Below are 18,888 nucleotides of genomic sequence, written 5' to 3' on the forward strand. Positions count from 1 at the left end.
AGGGATGGCGTGGCCATCCCCCTTGGCGGGGTGTGTGGGGGGGTAACTTCTTGCTTTCTGTCTCTCTGTCTCTCTCTGTCTTTCTGGCAAGCACACATGCCCTATAGCAAAAACCTCTCAAAAAAAAATAAATAAAAAATAAAAAAGACAAGATTTTGGAAGCCAGAGTGCCTGACTTGAATCTTGTCTCTTACCATCCATGTAACCTATACTTAACTAACCTAGCTTCTTTACCTCACTTTCCTAATCTGTAAAATGGGGAGTAAAATAGTACCTACCTCACTGGATTGTCAATAAAAATGAAATAGATTAACATTATAAAATATAAAACATTTTTAAAGAATTTATTTATTTAATTCCATTTGTTATTATTGTTGTTCTTAATTTGGCCAGAAAGAGACAGAGACAGAAAAAGGAAAGCGAAAGAGCGAGCCAAGGTTGGGGACTTGAACTGTGGTCAGCAAGGTGGGAATCTAACGCCTTTAACCACCATGCCACCTGCTGGCCCTAATCGTGAAACATTTAAAATGGTACCTGGCTCATAGCACTAGAGTTGTATATGCATTTGTAATTTCTTTTAAATTAAGAACTATAGGATAAGTCCTTGACCAACTAGTTAAGGAAATAAGATCTCCCATAGCCAAGTGCATGGTTCAAGTCTTGGGCTGGAAAGTTTGAAAAATAAGCAGGACTCATGCATGTGTGCCCAAAATCCCAATGGGAAGCAGAAATGGAGGAGAAGGAATTGTGGCATAGCTGTGCCCCAGTGAGGGTATACTTTCTCCCTCTCTTCAGAGAGACAGACAGATTACTCATGCACACTGATTATTCCAGTGAGAACACTGAGACCCAGATAGGTAAATGATGTATCCAAGGGAGTTCATGGCAGAGCTAGAGCCTGATCCCAGGAATGATCAAAAACCAACATTCTAGGGACCAGCAGTTAGTGTAATGGCTTTGTCGCTGGACTCCCACGTAGTTGACCATGGTTTGCGTCCCAAACCCAGTAACTTAAAACTCTGGCCTGGCATGTGTGCATGTGTGCCCAGGATCCCGAGAGGAGAATGGAGGAGAAGGGATTGCGGAGTGGCCATCCCCCCTGCGGGGTGATTTCTCGCTTTCTGTCTCTCTCTGTCTTTCTGGTGAGCGCACGCGACCTATAGCAAAAACCTCTCCAAAAAAAAAGAAAAAGAAAAGAAAAGAAAAAACAACATTCTAGATTTTATACTATTCTATCTTCTTTCTTCAGCTTTTCACCCATACTTATGTATTATTGTGAATCCACCTTTGTGGTCAAGAAAACAGTTTGCCTTAATAAAATCCTTGTTTCATTATTGCTGGATAATGAAAATAAAAATCTTTTAAGTCTTTTTAAAAATGAAATAAAAGACTTATAAAAGACTTTTAAAAATAAAAGTCTTATTTATATTTAATCACAGTACATCTTTATAGTGTACAACATGTAAAAAAGATTCCCTTTCCCCATTACATAATAGTATGTATTTCTTAGGGCTGACATAACTAATAACCACACACTTGATAGCTTAAAGCAACAGAAATGTTTTTCCTTACTCTTCTGTAAGCCGGAGAGATGAAATCAAGTGTCCGACAGGGCCATGCGTTCCCTCAAGACTGCAGGGGGGATCCTTCCTTTCCTGCCTAATTTCTAGTGGTTCTCAGAAATCCTCAGTGTTTTATGGCTTACAGTTGTGTCACTTCAATTTCTGCTCACATCCTCACATGACAGTCTTTCCTCTGTGTGCACTGCTCTGTCTCTGTTTTTCTTTGAAGAAACCCACTCCTTAGATTAGGGCCTGAACTAATGCAATATGACTTAACCCTAATTTGGTTAAATTTACATCTGCAAAGACCCTATTTTTAAATAAGGTCCCATTCTGAGGTTGCAGGTAGGCATGACTTCTGGGGAGATCAATTGTGTGGCTAGCTTTGCTGAAAATCATTTGGTCTTATATGTATAATGTACTGAGTGATTCAGTTCATTATTTTTATATTTCCAGAGTCCTTGTTCATACCAATATCAATTTAAATATTAATCTGTTTTATGCCCATTTATTAACTAGTTTAATTTTTAAAATCCATAGTACAGGCCAGGCAGTGGTGTGGCAGTAACACAACTGGACCTATGAGGGAAAGATCTTGGACTCAACTCCCGGGACCCCTCTGGGCAGGTTGAGTGTGTGCACATGTGTCCATGATCCAAGTCTTGCTGATTGGGTGGATTGTGGCATGAGAGGACCCTATTGGGACTCACCCTCACTCTCTCTTTCTCTCTCATAGGAGAAATTAATAAATAAACTTTTAAAAATCTAGAATAAATTTTGGAATAGCATACATACTTACTCTGTAAGTTTTTTCCTAAATAATCAATTTTCCTTTTTCTCCCCAATGCTTGGTGTTTGTTTTATGTTTTAAATTTCTCTAAAAATACATGCATGTTTAAAATTCTTTATAGAAGCTTATACATGTTTATATATCTTTTTTTCTTCTTTTTTTTGGAGAGGTTTTTGCTATAGGGTGCATATGCTTGCCAGAAAGAGAGAGACAGAGAGACAGAAAGCAAGAAATCACCCCCCAGGGAGGATGACCATGCCGCAATCCCTTCTCCTCCATTCTCCTCTTGGGATCTTGGGCACGCACGCACACGTGCCTGGCGTGAGTTTTAAGCCACCAGGTCCGGGATGCGAACCGCGGTCGACTACATGGGAGTCCAGCGACATAGCCATTATGCTAACTGCTGGTCCCCCCTACATACCTTTTTTAAAATAACAATTTTCTGTTTGTGAAATAATTCAATATTGCTCTGTATGTTGCTCCCTTTACAATATAGTAAGTTCTTATGAGCATATATATTAGGGACAATTTAATGACCACTGTCGCTGTTGTTCATATCTGTGCCACTACTAACTATAATTAGCTTTAATAATAATTGAGAAAATATCCTAATACTTTTATTTTTTTTCCTGCTTAATCTTTAAGATGAACTTCAAAATTAGTTTAAATTTATTTTCCATTGTACTTTCTGGAGGAATAGCATTGTATCAAAGCATGATTTGGAGAAAAATCACTTTTTCGATTATCATGCCATGGAGAAATTTGTGTATGCTTTCTTTTAAGTCCTTTATGTCTTTCATTAAAGCTTTATAGTTTTCATATATAGGCTTCTATTGCAGATTTCTTATTAGAAATACATTCCTAGATAGTTTTCATATACTTTCTCCTGTTTAAAATGAATTCCTTCTTTTCTCTATTATATTTTTAAAATTAGTTTCCGCTGACTATATAGGAACATAAATGCTTTGTGTATGTTTATCTTTTACCTGATCATTTACTAAAATCACTTATTAATTTTGTAACTTTAAAAATTGTTTTTGTTTTCTTTTGGCATTCAAAACTTAAACTCTACTTATTTTTCCTTCTGGTCCCTTTGCTGATTTGTTTTCTGGTGACTGGATGAAACTTTACAGATTTGCAGTTTGCGGGCAGGCTTTTCTTCAGTTTGTGGCTAGATTTTCAGTGTCTGGCAAATGCCTTTGTGCTGATCTGATTGTCTCCTGCCTTCACCACTTTCCTCTGAAATTCTGAACATCATGATACATTCAAATATGCATTTCCAAGTCACAGAGTCACCAGGGCTCTTCTTATGGCCCTATCCACGGTTCTTCCCTTTTTGATGCCACCCTGTGATACAGCATCCCACCACCGATTTCTGTCCTAGTTCATGCCTGATTTATTCTTCTGGGAGACCTGATACAGGTAGCAGTATGGGTACCTTAGAAGGCAGCCATGGGTCGGAGGGAGCTGTCCAGCTCACAACTTGGTTTGAATTTATCCACAGAGACAACAGGCAAGGAGAGACACAGGAATGTCAGGAGGATGGCTTAGTTCATTTGCTAACATTTTCTATTTTCCTTCCTAGTAATAAAAACTCCTCCTAGTTTTTAGATAGCTACTTCCAATTTTGATATGGATGTAATCCTTTAACTTTTCTTCTCCTTTTCAGGTATTTCAATAGGAAGCTGATAGAGTGTGCTTTCTGGTTTCAAGTCAGATGCTAGGACTTATAGGTATAGGTCCTCCAACAAGGTCCTAGAGCCTTCATAGAAAGAGGAGCGATTTGGGATATTTTTGTCATTGGACTTTTTGTTTTTGTTTTTCAACATCTGTACCACCTATTACTACCTTTCTTTCTATCTGTTCTTCCCCTTAAAACCAGGACTACTATTCTTATGATAATTAAATTAATTAATTTAATGAGAAGAAATACAATTCGTAAAGCACTATTTTTCTTGTTTTTTTTTTTCTTTTGTTTTGTTTTGTTTTTACAAGCATTAAACAACACTTTTCCTATCTTGAGGCTAAGAAAATGCCAATAACCCTAATATTTTAAAAGAAAGATGCAGGGCAGAGTTACATGAAATCAGGTGACCCAAAATGGTCCTTCCACCCTTAACCAGCTCCCACATTGCCCTCTATATAAGAGGCGAAGGGATTGAAATGGTGAGAAAGAGACAGGAGAGTGGTTAGGGTCTTTGGAGAGTGGTTAGTTGTCCTGTGCTACTCTCCTAAGAGATAGCTTTCCTGCACCACAGAACAGCTGAAGGGCATTTCAAAAAAGTCACTTCTAGAAAGAAGAGTTGCCTTTTAGAAGGAAAACCTGACACCTCACCCTCATTAGATGCATACTAGATAGAAAATGCAGAAGCCATTACAAGGTATGTGGTAATGGGTTTCTGGAAGGTTTCAACCTTGGTTTCCTGGAGTCGAGGTGAGAGGAAGGTATTGTGCAAATCCATGGGTTTTGCCTTGTAAGTTCTAGGTTTGAAATGTTTATTAGAGCTGGGAACCAGCAGTTAGCGTAATGGCTATGTCGCTGGACTCCCATGTAGTCGACCGCGGTTCGTGTCCTGGACCCGGTGGCTTAAAACTCACGCCGGGCGCGTGTGCGTGCGTGCCCAAGATCCCGAGAGGAGAATGGAGGAGAAGGGATTGCGGCGTGACCATCCCCCCTGGGGGGTGATTTCTCGCTTTCTGTCTCAATGTCTCTCTCTGTCTGTCTGGCGAGCGCACGCGCCCTACAGTGAAAATCTCTCCAAAAAAAAAAAAAATGTAGAGCTCAATGAACAATTGAGAGTGAGGTGAGTGGCCTGCACTGCCAGAGTTTAGGGGAAGGTATATTGAGTTACAGTGAATGTTACAGAAGCCAACGGAGGAACCTAGCATGGGGGGAGTCATGAGTGGTTATGAGAAAGTACATCAGCTGAGGAAGGGAACTGAAAACTGAAGGCATCTGGAAGGAGGCTCTTCCTCCTGGAGCCATAAGAGCATCCCACGAAATACACAAGTTGGTGTTTGAGCAACTGTCTCACAGAAAACACATAAATCCTATTGCACATTACCAGTTAAATAATATTCTAGCTTCCTCACTTAGCTTTCTATCCTCTATCCCTCCCCGTTTGTGGTCCTGTAAGAGCCAAAGACAAAACAATGAGTAGAGGAATAAGGATGAGGAGAAGATAGAGTAGAATGAAACAGACCATGTTCCCGCTCCTTAACTCCCAACACACATATTCCACTGAAGGTCTGGGAAATGGGACTGTTTATCCTGAGCTGGGGAAGGGGAGAAAATTTAAATTGAATGAGCATTGAAATGATGATTTCTAGAGGAGCTAGACTTGCAGATGCCTCACAATGAGGCTGTTCTGATATCAGAAAGGTCTGGTAAAGCTGTAGTATCTATCCAGGTCTTGGGAAGAAAAATTGAATTTATTTAAAGGAAGTGATTTAAAAAATAAAAAAAAGAGTCAGTAGTCAGTTTCCCATTTTGCACTTTCTGAATCAGTCCACTTGCTATACCAATTATACTTGCACAAAAAATCCATTTAAGAAGACAGTCATATTGGGACCAGCAGTTAGCCTAATGGCTATGTTGCTGGACTTCTATGTAGTCGACCGCAGTTTGAGTCCCGGACCCAGTGGCTTAAAACTCATGCTGGGCACGTGTGCGTGCTTGCCCAAGATCCCAAGAGTAGAATGTAGGAGAAGGGATTGCGGCATGGCCATCCCCCCAGGGGATGATTTATCACTTTCTGTCTCTCTGTCTCTCTCTGTCTGTCTGGTGAGTGCATGTGCCCTATAGCAAAAACCTCTCAAAAAATATATATAATATATATATATTATATATATATTTATGACAGTCATATTGAAATTCTTTTTCAAACTGCTTGTAAAATATTGGGAGAAAACCAGGTTTCTTAAATTCTTAGGTGAGAGGCTGACTATTTATCTTGAGTGTTTCGTGCTGTCATGTTCTGTAGGAATGATTAATGATGATGCCAATCCAGTTTCTCTGTCTTCAGTGGTGATAACCTTGACCAGAGCACTGACAAAAACAAAGAATAATCTTGAACATGAACAAAATCTCTGCCTGAATAAGAGAAAATGTACTTGCATGTTTTCAAGATGAATATATCTTTTCTTGGTCAATAAATGTTAAAGGAATTGATTTCACTCAGAGCTAGTCAGATTTATATTTGGTTTAAATGCATATTCTGGATAGAAAAAGATTACAATTTATTGAATAAAGTTAAAAAATCCATGTATCTACACTGCTATCAATAAGTAAATGATCTAAATAAATATTTATAAATAAATGGAGGGGAAGGAGAAGTTCTTCTTCACAGGACAAAGTACAACACTAAATGTAGAACAAATGACGAAATTAGAAAGACACCATTTGCCAGCCAACATTAATGACTGATTTTAATGTAGCGGATCAAAGTTTGAAGAATAAAAGGATATTTTCATAGCCTCGGGTGCAGCCTTATCAGTTACTTTTGTTACAAAGGCTAAGAAATAACATTATAGTAGAGCTACTTGGCAGACCTCACCTCAGCTAAGGATCAAAGCTAACATAGCCAGAAGTGGCACTATGGCACTAATTGACAGTAGGTGACATCTATTTGGAGTTCTGAGAACTCACCATCCGGCCTGAGATATTCCTGCCAAAAGGGAGCAACTGAATCTAATTATGAGAGAACACTGGACAAAACCTAACTGAGGACTATTCATCAAAATAAGTGGTCTGGATCCTTCAAAAATACTTTAGAAAATTTAGAAAGTCAAAAACTCTTGGGTTGTCAGAATAGTCATGACTTATTTTTTCTATGTTTTTCTATGCAGAAATGACTTTTCCGACAACCTAATATTACACTTGGTCTTGAGGTTTCTTTTGCTGTAAAGAACATTAGTAGGACAACTCATAAAAATGTCGATAACATCTGTAAATTAGATGATAATATTGCTTCAATGTTTATAGCTTGATGTTGACAATTTCCTATGACTTTTATACTTTTATTTTTTGTAAAGAGATACTAGTATATTTATAGGTGAATTTTTCTTTAATTTGAAAATAAAGAGAAGACTGAAGCAAATATAAAATATTAGCATTTGAAGAATCTAGGATAAGGGCATTGACAATTTTTTACTTTTGGGACATTTTTGTAAATGTTTATTCAAAAAGAATATAAGGAAATAAATTTAAAAATTTAAAATACAGAGTGTGGGACCAGAGGTCATATGGTGGTTAAGGCACTGTACTCCCACATAATCAACCACTGTTTGAGTCCTGGACCTGGTGGTTTGCTTTCTCACTTTCTCTGTCTCTGTCTCTGTCTCTATCTCTGGTGAGTACACATGCCCTATAGCAATTTTAAAAAATAATATTAATAGTAAATAAAATTTAGTGAATAATTCTAAAAATATAGAGAATATGATTCTGATGCCTTCTTTTCTATTATCATATTTTAATCATCGTAATAAGCACATATATAGCATTTATTCTTTGCCAGGAACCACTATTTAAAGATACATACACACACACCTAATTTTCATCCTGTACGCTATATTATAATTTCACATTTTCAGACCAGGAAATGGAGAGACGAGAGATGAAGTAATTAGCCTCTAGTTTCAGGCTAGTCAGTGGGGAACTGGATATGAACTCTCAGGAATCTAGATACCTAGTTCATGTAAGGACTGAGAAAATCAAAGAGTTTTCTTATTTCAAAACTCCCTAATACTACATGGAACATCTTTATAGAATTTTCTATTTGGATGCTATATTGATACCTTTTTGTGCATACATATTACCTCAAAATAGTAGTTTCTAAGAAAATAGCACTCTTATTTAATTCCATTGTCCAGAGACAATCTAAATTAACATATTGTTGTGCTTCCCTTTAGTCTTTTAGGCTTTACATACTTTTATTAAAAAATAAAATAAGGGACCAGCAGATAGTGGTTATGTTACTGGACTCCCACATAGTTAACAGTAGTTTGAGTCCTAGGGTTGGTGGCTTAAACTCACACTGGGCGTGTGTGCGTGCATGCCCAAAATCCCAAGAGGAGAGTGGAGGAGAAAGGATTGCCATGTAGCCGTCCCCCTGGATGGTGATTTCTTGCTTTCTGCTCTCTGTTTCTCCGGCAAGTGCACGTGCCCTACAGCAAAAATCTGTAATTAAATAAATAAAATAAGGCTAGAGTCACAAGTTACATTATACAACCTCTCATTTTTTCTATTTATTTCAAGAATATTAAACATGTGCTCAGTATTCCATTGTGCTCATATAACTTAATTTGACACTCCTCCCATTGTGGATGTTCAGTTTGTTTTCAAGAATTTTTTTTTTGGAGAGGTGTAAAATAGAAAAGTATAAACAAGAAAATAGCACTCTTATTTAATTCCATTGTGCTAAAATACTTTGTATGTCTCTGATGGTTCCTTCAGAGAAATTCCTGTAAGAGAAGTTTCTGGGTCAGAGGTAGAAATAGGCCTTGTCATCAGTGCTGAAAGGAGCTCAAAAGTTCTGGAAAGGGAATTGTGTGTAGAACTAGACCTCAAGTGAGGGCCATACCAGAGACCGTGGGCAGTGCAGCCTGGTGGTTCAGTACATAGGCCCCAGAGGAAGACAGTCATGGTCTCCAATCACAGGCTCATTTGATCTTAGGCAAATTACTTTAATTTCTAAAACCTCAGTTACATCATTTGTAAAATGGAGTTAAAGATAACATGTAAGTCAGAATAAAGGCCCAACGGTTTTTACCAAAATCATCCCTTTAAAAAGGCCTTTTTGAATACTGAAATCTTTACCCTTTAACTTGGAAAACACAGCATTGTTAAAGGAAAATACATTGGCCTGAATTGACTTCAATCAGTCATTGTCTGGGATGCTTACCGTAGCTTCCTGAGAGAATCCGTAAACAGCTAAGGGACAAATGAACACAGATTTGGCAATTATTTCTGGGAACACGACCTCATGAATGCAACTGAATGGCATTGTAAACAAGGCTACTGAAGATTCCTTTCAAAGCCAGTAAGGTGAGTGGCTATACTGTGGAACTCATAAATATACACCTATAGCTTAAAGAAAGAAAACAATTGTCCTAGTATTATCTTAATGCATAGTCATTCATGGCATAGGATAAAATTTCCAGTGACAGTGTGCTACATTTCAAACAACTGAGACAGAAATGAAGATGATGTGTCCTGGAAAAAATGCATAACTCAAAAATTGGCTCTAGAGATAATGAACACACTGATGAATAAAATTGTGTAATGATATGTAAGACTAGAAAAAGGCAATATTTCTACATTAATGTATTATTTAAATAGTATGTGATTTTAAATATGCATGTGTAACTGAGTTAATAAATTAAATTTTCAGAGTTAGATTTATTTTATCTATATCCCTAAGAGTTTATAGTCAACTGGATTAAAATTTCCTTGAGAGGTCTTTTTATTGGATAAGATGGGCTTTCTTATTTCTGGGCAGATGTATTAGTTATCTAATACATAGTATTGTTTGAGAATAAAAATGGGATGTTTAGAAGGTGCTTAGCCCTCTGCTGAGAACACAGCAAATATTCCATTACTGCTGGCTCCTGTTACATGGGGAGTTAGACAGCAGATGGAGCAATGTTTGAGCACCCACTGGGTGCCAGAGGAAGATTGTAGGACTCAACAGAAGGCAAAAATTCCTTATTTTATCGTATGCCTTTAAAAGCCAGTAATGTAGGGACCAGCAGATGGCATAATGGTTATGTCACTGGACTCTCACATAGTCAACTGTGGTTCAAGTCCTGGACCCAGTAGCTTAAACTCACACTGGGTGCGTGTGCGTGTGTGCCCAAGATCCCAAGAGGAGAATGGAGAAGAAGGGATTGCAGCGTGGCCATCCCCCCTGGGGGTGATTTCTTGCTTTCTGTCTTTTTGTCTTTCTGGTGAGTGTATATGCCCTATAGTAAAACCCTCTCAAAAAAAAAAAAAAAAAAAAAGCCAGTAAGGTGAATGGCTATACTATGCAACTCTGCAACTCATAAATATACACCTGTTGCTTAAAGAAACCAACTGCCCTAGTGTTATCTTAATGCATAGTCATTCATGGGTTTGGCCATGCACAATAGACTGTTTTTCAATTTTTTTTTTTTTTTAACTCAAGAAAGTGCTGTTTTGGGACCAGCAAGAGACATGGTGGTTAAGGGGGCTGGACTTCACATGTCCGATTATGCACTTCAAGTCCTGCAGCTTGAAATACACAATGGATCCATGTGTCTGGGTGCCTAAAAGCCTGACAGGTGGGAGAAGTGGAGGAGAAGAGACTGCAGCATGACTATTCCCCACGGAAAGGGCGGTGCTTTCTCACTTTCTCTCTTTGTTTCTTTCTGTTTCTGGTGAGCGCACATGCCCTCTGGAAATATTGAAAATAAAATGCTGTTTTGTGTAAAGGTACAACAGAGGTCTCTAACTCTTAGACAACAACTGGAAGCATTTTTAAAATAGCAGCCAAGATACCCTGTTCTTTGACAACAAATATAAGCAAAGAGTAGAGGCCAGGCTTCAGACCAAGGCTGAGACCGCCTACTCGAAGAGCAGGTCCTATGCCCTCAAATCTTTCTACTTTGTTCTCTCCTCTTAAGTTGATCCTTCCTAAGTGGGGCTCATGTTTTCAAGCTATTTTGAAAGGAAGGGAATGAATATGTCTTTCATACTAGCTGATTCTGTTATTCTGCCAGGTTGTGACACACAGATCTTTGGGCCACACTCCAGAAAACTGCAGAGTTGCAAAGTGTGTGGTAGGGGAGCTCCATCTACTTGATAACCTACCTAGTTTAATTGATAGAGGAAATGGCAAGAATTTTAATGTGAGCTTTTTTTTTAATTTTTTTTTTTTTTTTTGCTGGAGCTATGAGCTGCATTTTCAATCTGCCATTGCCCTGGGCACTGTGTAAATGTCTATATCCCAGGGACTGAGGCCTGATGCCAGTTATTCAGGTATAGTGCTTAGTGGTGGGAATCACCTGGGATATAACTAAGCATCTTTCAGAAACTCTCTTCAGTTGTGCAGGTAGAAGACTGCCTCCCATCCAGGATGGGAGCAGAATGAGTCTGGGTGCAACCGTCACAGTCTCGATGGGATTGAGGGTCACTCGACCTTCTGTGTGACCTGTAGTTTATATAGGTGGATGCCAGTGTAGATAAGCAGGGTTGAACTGAGCAGGCCTGATACACCCCTAAAGTCTATCCTGTCCTCCTTGCTGTGCTGCGCTCATGCAACGCAGCTGTACTGTTGCTAGAAGTTACTTCTTCCCTTTTCCTGCCTCAGTACCTGGACTCCTCTTCCCACCATCCACTCTCTCCCTTACTACTTAAAGCATGATATTTTTTGTATAGGATTTCAGTCCCTTGTAGTTTTCACATCGTCTCTGTTTCCCTGAGGAGGGTCCTTACTGCCCCCTCTTGCTTTTTTGGCACCATAGCTTCCTTTGGGAATGAAATTACACACTTTTGACCAGTAGACTTGGTGTTTTGTCCAAGCAGCTTAACTACTTCCAACTCATTCTAGCAGTGGCATAAAAGCTGAATGTATGTGTGTGTTTTCTAAGTTGTTGCTGAACCAGCTCTATTTAGGCCTGGGCAGGTGCTTGAAAAGCACTTTCTCATTGCTAGTAACATTAGGTTTTGTGTTTCATTATAATGTACATGCTTCACTTTATTAGCTTCTAGGTAGGCATACTATTTTCCCTGATAAATATATTTTGCCTCCTTCTCTCTGTTAGTGTTCCTAAAGTGAAAACCTAGCTCTTTAATTAGACCCGAGAATTCCTTGGTGACTCAGTAAGAAATCAAGCACTGGCAAGGAGTTTCTCCAGCAGTCACTGATGAACCTAGGCTGTCCAGTCTTTGGAGAGTAGAAGCAGATCCTGGGAACCCCCTGCATAACAGGTTAGACATCCCTTAATGTCTCCTTTGCCTCAGTTTACAAAATGATTGCAGCAAAGGTAGATGATGGGGGGAGGTTCTCTCTGGCTGGAGCACTGCTATTCTCTGTGAGCCAAATGGTAAGGCCAGTTGTTCAGCAACAGTGGGATCTGATGAGGGTTTTCAGAGTTACTCCAGACACTGGCAACTGGTAGGGGCTTGTATGAGTTTATTCAGGCTGCTATAACAGAATGCCACAGACTGGGTGGCTTAGCCAACGGAAATGTATTTTCTTACAATTCTGGGGACCAGAAATGCAAAATCAAAATGTCCTCAGAATTGATTCCTTCTGAGATTTCTCTCCTTGACTTGTCAGTGGCTGTCTTTTTCCTGTGTCCTCATATGATCTTTTTCTGTGGATGTCTGTGTCCAAATTTCTTCCCATAAAGACCCCAGTCTCATTGGATTAGGGCCTGCATAACAATGTAACTTAATTACCTTTTAAAAAGCCCTCTGTCCAAATATACTCACATTCTGAAACAGTGGGGGACAGAGCTTCAACATATAAACTTAAGGGACAGTTCAGTCCCATAACAGAACTCAAGTAGCTGCTGGAAAGCACTTCTCTTTTCTATTCCATAAATATTGGTTCTAGATATTCTTCTCTGATTTATTCACTGATTGTTATATATGCGTGAACTCATTTCTTCCACATTAATCCCTTGGGGTCAGTTCTGTCATATCCATTTTACTCGAGAGGAAACTGAAGAGAGGACAGAAAACTCGCCCATGCCCTATGGCTGGCACTTGACCACGCAACCCAGAGGCCTGACTCCAATGGCATACACTCTTCTGTGCTGATCTGCCTCCTGTGTCAGCATCTGCCTTCCTCCACTATCACTAATCCTCACCCTAATCGCCTAAGAAAGGTTCATGACTGCCTGTCCTCAGAGCCTAAGCAGAAACTCTGGTCGTGCAATGCCTATTTGCAAAGTTGGGATGAAATGAGCATTAAAGGGTCACTACTCCATTGGCAGTCTGGGTACTAGGAGGTTGAGCCTTTTGTGTAAGATTCTATATTCAAAAGAAACAAAAACTCAGAAAGTGTCTGCTAATCTCTTCTTACCAAAGAAGATAATACTTCTGGAAATAATATGCCTATCTATTGGGTCATTGGAAAAGCCATGATGCATTTTTGCATAGAAAAATATAGAAAAATATGTCATGACTTTTCCAATGACCCAAAATAATGTTTCATTTATAAATTAGGCACAGTAAGAGATTAAAGACAATAACTAATTGTAAAATAGAACAATTATAACAATATACTCTAGTAGAAATTCTGTGAATTTGGTCTCTTTCTCTTTCAAAATATCCTATTGTCCTATACTCGCCTAGTTTTGGATTGCTGTTGACTTTAGTTAATTGAAACCAAGGAAATGAAACCACAAATAAGAGGGGGCTAAACAGATAAGGTGCCCAGTTCAGTTAAGTTGTTTTGTTTGGTTTTGTAGTAAAAGCAACTAGGTCTGGGCCAGCAGGTGGCATAGAATTTAGGGTGGCTGGATCTCTCACATGGTCAACTGCATAGTTGAGTCCTGGACTTACCTTGAAAAATCATACTGGACACAAATGTGTGCCCAAAAGCCTGAGAGGAGAATGAAGGAGAAAGGATTAAGGTGTAGCCATCTCCCCAGAAGAGTGATTCCTCTTTCTCTCTCTTTCTGACCCTGTCTCAAGTGGGTACCTGCCTCCTATAGCAAATTAAAAGAAATTAACAAACAAACAAAAGGCCAAGCTAAATTCAGTAATACAGTACCTGCAAACTTAGAGGTTTATAGCTACAAATACTCTCATATATGGTAGGAAACTCATGCTACTGGAGCACAAGTCCATCTCCTCAAGCACCACCAGTCAGGAGAGATCTCTGGAGGAGGGGTTTGTACCAGCCAATTAGTGCTGAGGTTGGGAAGTGAGCCATGTTACTTCTGTTCATAGCTCATTTGTCAGACCTAGTCACTGGCTCCACCTCAGAGGGAGCCTTCAAGTACAGGTCTTCCAGAGTGTGGAAGCCCAGAGTAGGTCTGAACAGAGTGTGGATGCTCCCTAGGATTGAGTAGGTGTTTGGTACAGAATAATGATGTTCTGATGACTCCCCCAGCCTTTACTTAGAATAATTGTGTTCTATTCCATTTGTTCTCTTTCAAGCAAGACTTAATTAATACAAATTAAGTGGACTAATTGATTGAGTCACATGTCCTCCCGCCCTCTCACCCATGGGGAAAATTATCTACAAATATCCCAAAGTCAATTGTTATTCTCTGAGCTTTCCCTGTGGAGCTGTGCAGATTCATTGATAAGGAGAAGCATTTGACCATGGGTTGAAAAGATTTGATGCATGTGCGACATTGTGTCTCAGGCAGGAAATGAAATTCAGAGACGGTCACTTTTATTTTAGATGTCCAGCTGAGAGTCACCCTGCTTTTTAGCACTAACCTGAATGTAATTAGATTGTCATTCCACTCCCAGGGCTGACTTCGCTTAGCTTTTTTTTTTTTAATTGTGGTAATAAAAACACAGCATAAAATTTACCACTGTAATCATTTTGTTTGTGAGAGGTATGTGTGTGTGTGTGTGTCATCTTAGACAGGATCTTGCTGTATTGACATTTTCCTGCCTCAGCCTCCTAAGTCACTATGACTAAAGGTATGGAACACCGTATTTGCTTTTTTTTTTTGGGTGGGCCAGGAATCAAACCCAAGTAGGTTTGGTGGCCTCATGTGGCCTCAGCCTGCTAAGCAGCAGCATCTAGAATGTGTGCTAATGAAATAGCCTAACTTTCAGATGTTCTCCTTCCTTTCCCCACCCTCCATCTTACTCCATTGGTCTTAATAATCCTATCTGGGCCTAACCATTTCTGAGTTTCAGTTTAGTGGCATTAAGCACAGACACATTGTTGTACAACCCTACCACCATCCCTCTCCACTGTTTTTGCTTTTTTTTTTAAATCTTGCCAAACCGAATCTCTGTGCCCATTAAACTTTCCATTCTCTCCTCTTCCAGCCCCTTGCAACTACCATTGTGCTTTCTGCTTCTACAAATTTGACTACTCTACACACCTCATGTATGTGGAACCATACGGATTTATGTTTTTGTGACTGGCTTATTTTACTTGGCAAAAGGTCTTCAGGTTCATCTGTGTTATAGCATGGATTAAAATTCTCTTCTTTTTTAAGGCTGAATAATGTTCTGTTATATTTGCATACTATATTTTATTCATCCACTCATCTATCATTGGGTCCTTGGGTTGCTTCTACTTTTTAGCTACTGCGAATAGTGCTGCTGTGAGCATGGGTGTCTTGAAATATCTGTTTGAGTCCCTGTCTTCCCTTCTTTTGAATATATACCTAGAAGTAGAGTTTGTGGGTTGTATGACAATTCTGTTTAATTTGGGAGCGGGGGGGACCTGCTGTACTGTTTTCTACAGCAACTACACCATTTTATATTCCCACCAGTGCTTCCCTTTGACTTATAACTCCCTGCTGACCTCTATGTGAATAGCTTGGGAGTATTAGGTACTTTGTTTCACATTGTTTGTACAAAGGACAGAATCTCTCTTGTATCCCATCCATCACGGTATAATTTGGCATTTATTGCCTCTTAGTTCTTGTTTTACTTCATAATTTTGTCCAGAGGTCATATGCTAGAGGCCTAGGTTATTCTTTAAATCCTTATCAAGCACATGTGAACATGGAAGTTATCCTTTGTATGTCTTTATTGGACTTTTGTCATTTTTTATTACCATTAATACACTATTTATACCTATGGGCTATATCACTGAATTTCTCCAATATCCTTAGCAACAATGTGTAAGAAATATCTGTAAAATCTAATATAGAAATACAGTCCCCTAGGGATTTATGGGAATAAAATTAATTTGATGAGTGCTTTTGATTTCAGTTAGCACCTGGCTTTTGCTGTACTAGATATATCTGATGACATCCACTGTGTGGGGAAAGAAGTCAGGTAACAGAGCCTAACCTTCAGAAGTTTTCTTCCTCTTCCCACCCTCCATGTGACTCCAGCTGGTCTTAAGAATACTAATAATGGAATCTGTCCCAATTTCCTGACTCTTATCTCTCTCTTGAAATGGTGACTTTTCCCACATCTCCTAGGTTCCCATGCCTGAGGATTTTTAATTTCCTAAGATTGTTTGCTCAACTGTGACAGCAGGTACTAAACTATGGAGGAATGGGTGTGGAGATGACAGCAATGAGTTCTCCTAGAGTCACATCCAATACTGCCACCAGACTATTCTCTATCGTCGTTGTCTGAGCAAACAGCAGTCCCTCCACCTGTGTGCTTAGCATTCCCAGTGAAGCAGCTTGGTGGTGACACATACTTAGGAAATACAAGAGAACCTAAGGACAGCCTTGTTCTTCCTCAATTGCCCTGGAAATCCCTAGACATGCGGTCTCCATGTCTTCAGAAAGCCACTCTTCCCATCTTTCCAGGAAGAGATATCCCTGAAAATACTTCAACAACTCTTCTTGTTCTCTTAAATTTTATTTTCATAACTTCTGTTGCTAACAACACCTCTATTTAATTCTGCTGATCCTTTTTATTTGTTTTTAGAAAGGGAAAACAAATCCCTTCCAATATTCTGCAGAATGGGATTAGATTCATTGTGAAATTCAGTGTGGGCTTATAAAATGATGTAACGTAAACAATTTGAGCTCTAAAGACAAGTATCTGAATTTACAGATGTCCTTCAAGCCATCATATTTTCACTTTTCAGAAATAGAAGGCTATATTTTAACCAATAATTTAAAATAAGTTTATAATTGGGGACCAGCAGATGGTGTAATGATTACATTGCTGGACTCCCACATAGTTGACTGTGGTTCGAGTTCTGGACCTAGGGGCTTAAACTCACACTGAGTACATGTGTGTGTGTGTGTGTGTGTGTGCTCAAAATCCTGAGAGAATGGAGGAGATGGGATTATGGCATAACTGTCCCTTCTGGGGAGTGATTTCTCACTTTCTGTCTCTCTGTCTCTCCAGCAAGTACATGCACCCTATAGCAAAAATTTCTCTCTTAAAAAAAAGTTTATAATTGAAATATCTGTGATGCTAAATAGAAATTGCTTTGCTGAATAATCAGTCTCATCCATAGCCCAGGATGTCCTAAAAGTGCTGACATTTGCAAAAAGGTTCTAGTAGCTATTTCAAATAGTGGGTTAAGATAGTTCCAGCTGAGTTACTGTTGAGTTGTTTTATATGAAGAGCTCACCTCATAGCCATTGTAGCTTGGTATACATTCTTTCTTACCCTGAATGGGTACTGACCGGCTATTTTATAAATATGGCGGCATGAAATGAAATTTTACACTAGGTGGACTATTCCTATGGTAAGCTATTTTTATATAGGCTATTTTATTATGTACCTTGAAAGCACTATGTTTTGGTGGAAGATACTCTGTTCTCATTAAACCAGCAGAAACCTATGTAGACTGAATTAATGGCCAACAGAACAGAGGGAACTGCTTCTTCATTTGCAAAATGCTGAGCCATTAAGAGGATCAATCAGTAGGGGGTGGTGTAATCCACCAACACAGACATTTTCAGTGTGGTTCTGTGGATGGCATCTGCATACAAAATTGTCAAGAATTTTTTTTTTTTTTGAAGTACATTAAAGAGAAAAGCATCTCAGCAGGGTCTTAATAAAGGACTTTTTCTCCTATTTTTTACTTTTTATTTTTGTACTAGGCTTCCATGTTTGGAAACCATTTTGAAGTCAATGTTGTGAATATTAAGCAGGAAAGGGAATGAGGCCAAGCTATTATCGTATAATAAAATTCAGATACTAATCCTTTCCTACTGCCATTGTGGAAGGTATGATAGCTCAGAATAGCAGTTTTGATCTTGTTAAATGGGCAAATTTAGTAATAATGGCCGAAACTTATGCAGGTACCAGGGCTGTTTTAACTGGTGTGGATGTGGGGGACCTAATCTCCAGAGCACAAACTCGAACCTCCATCAGAAGACCAAACGTGCCCTGTTGCCACTGAATTAAACTAAACATGCTGGTGTTGCCCATAACAACAGTTGCTAGGCGACTCTTGCCAGCATGTGGAGGGGTGGGAATCACTGCAGAGCATGGCACTGTGTATCATCATGCATTGAGAGTGCCCCATGATAGAAATGTCACGCATGCTCTGAGGAAAGAGGGATTTGGGGCAGGCCTGAGAAATCATAAATAGTTGTCATGCTGTTGCTGGTGTGATTTCTGACTAAAACTTCCAATCCAGCGTTCCAGTTGTAGTCAGCATTGCACTTACTGTGTGATCATCCTGCTCCTTCCAGGGGAGACTTGGAGGGAAAGGAATGAGAGATGGATGAGAAATAATGAAGATGACATTGCTGTGTCAATATCGGGATTGTGACTTTAGTAATCAATGTAAAAAGATATATTTTGGGGACCAGCAGATGGTATAACAGTTGGGTCGCTGGACTCCCATGTAGTTGACCGTGGTTCAAGTCCCAGACTTGGAGGTTAAAACTCACACTAGGCATGTGTGCATATGTGCCCAGGATCTCGAGAGGAGACTG

This window comes from Tupaia chinensis, unplaced genomic scaffold (genome assembly GCF_000334495.1).
Source record: "Tupaia chinensis unplaced genomic scaffold, TupChi_1.0 Scaffold000285_1, whole genome shotgun sequence".
In the NCBI taxonomy this organism is placed as follows: Eukaryota; Metazoa; Chordata; class Mammalia; order Scandentia; family Tupaiidae; genus Tupaia; species Tupaia belangeri.